This window comes from Sus scrofa, chromosome Y, assembly GCF_000003025.6.
Source record: "Sus scrofa isolate TJ Tabasco breed Duroc chromosome Y, Sscrofa11.1, whole genome shotgun sequence".
NCBI classification, from domain to species: domain Eukaryota; kingdom Metazoa; phylum Chordata; class Mammalia; order Artiodactyla; family Suidae; genus Sus; species Sus scrofa.
Genome location: NC_010462.3, coordinates 25,273,928 through 25,276,013, shown reverse-complemented (window position 1 = coordinate 25,276,013; position 2,086 = coordinate 25,273,928).

The following is a 2,086-nucleotide window of genomic DNA, read 5'->3' as shown; positions in this document are numbered from 1 at the left end:
ATGTGCAGCACTTCAGTGTGAAGTGCTTTCTCAGTCACTGCCTCACAGGAATACACAGTAGAGAATCTCTTTTGGAGAGAAAAGATGTCATTCCAAACACTCATACAGAACTCACCTTGTAAAAAAAAACAATAGAGAAAATTAATAATTCCAAGAGCTGGTTCTTTGAAAAGGTGAACAAAATTGACAAACCCCTTGCTAGACTCACTAAAAAGAGGAGAGAAAAACCCAAATAAACAAAATTAGAAATGAAAAAGGAGAAATCACAACGGATGCAGTAGAAACACAAAAAACCATAAGAGAACACTATGAACAACTCTATGGCAACAAGTTGGACAATCTGGAAGAAATTGACAATTTTCTAGAATCTTACAGCTTGCCAAAACGGAATCAAGCAGAAACAGACCAAATGAACAGACCGATCACTAGAAATGAAATTGAAGAGGTCATAAAATCACTCCCTACGTATAAAAGTCCAGGACCAAAAGGCTTCACAGGTGTATTTTATCAAACATATAAAGAGGAATTGGTGCCCATCCTCCTTAAACTCTTTCAAAAGGTTGAAGAAGAAGGAATACTCCCAAAGACATTCTATGATGCCACCATCACCCTCATTCCAAAACCAGAGATACCACCAAAAAAGAAAACTATCGGCCAATATCATTGATGAATATAGATGCAAAAATTCTCAACAAAATCTTAGCCAACCGAATCCAACAACATACCAAAAAAATTATACACCATGACCAGGTTGGGTTCAGCCCAGGTTCACAAGGATGGTTCAACATAGGCAAATCAATCAGCATCATACACCACATGAACAAAAAAAAGGTCAAAAATCATATGATCATCTAAATAGACGCAGAAAAAGCATTTGACAAAGTTCCACATCCATTCATGGTCAAGACCCTCGCCAAAGTGGGTATAGAGGGAACATTCCTGAATATCATCAAAGCCATTTATGAGAAACCCACAGCAAATATAATCCTCAATGGGGAAAAACTGAAAGCCTTCTCACTCCAATCTGGAACAAGACAGGGATGCCCACTCTCACCACTGCTCTTCAACATCGTTTTGGAAGTCCTAGCCACAGCAATTAGAGAAAAGAAATTAAAAGGCATCCATACAGGAAGAGAAGAGATCAAACTGTCACTGTATGCAGATGATATGATACTATACCTAGAAAACCCTAAGGACTCAACCCCAAAACTCCTTGAACTGATTAATAAATTCAGCAAAGTGGCAGGATATAAGATTAACATTCAGAAGTCAGTTGCATTTCTGTATACCAGCAATGAAACTTTAGAAAAGGAATACAAACATATGATACCTTTTAAAATTGTACCTCACAAAATCAATTACCTCGGAATACACCTGACCAAAGAGGTAAAGGACCTATATGCCGAGAACTATAAAACTTTAATCAAAGAAATCAAAGAAGATATGGAGAGATATTCCATGTTCCTGGATTGGAAAAATCAATATTGTGAAAATGGCCATCCTACCCAAAGCAATCTACAGATTCAATGCAATCCCTATCAAATTACCCAGGACATTGTTCACAGAACTAGAACAAACAATCCAAACATTTATATGGAACCACAAAAAACCCAGAATCGCCAAAGCAATCCTGAGAAACAAAAACCAAGCAGGAGGCATCACTCTCCCAGACTTCAAGAAATACTACAAAGCCACAGTCATCAAAACAGTGTGGTACTGGTATCAAAACAGACAGACAGACCAGTGGAACAGAACAGAGAATCCGGAAAGAAACCCTGACACCTAGGGTCAATTCATCTTTGACAAGGGAGGCAAGAACATAAAATGGGAAAAGGAAAGTCTATTCAGCAAACATTGCTGGGAAACCAGGACAGCAGCATGCAAAGCAATAAAACTAGAACACACCCTCACACCATGCACAAAAAGAAACTCCAAATGGCTGAAAGACTTAAATATACGACAGGACACCATCAAACTCCTAGAAGAAAACATAGGCAAAACACTCTCTGACATCAACATCATGAATATTTTCTCAGGTCAGTCTCCCAAAGCAATAGACATTAGAGCACAAATAAACCCGTGGGAC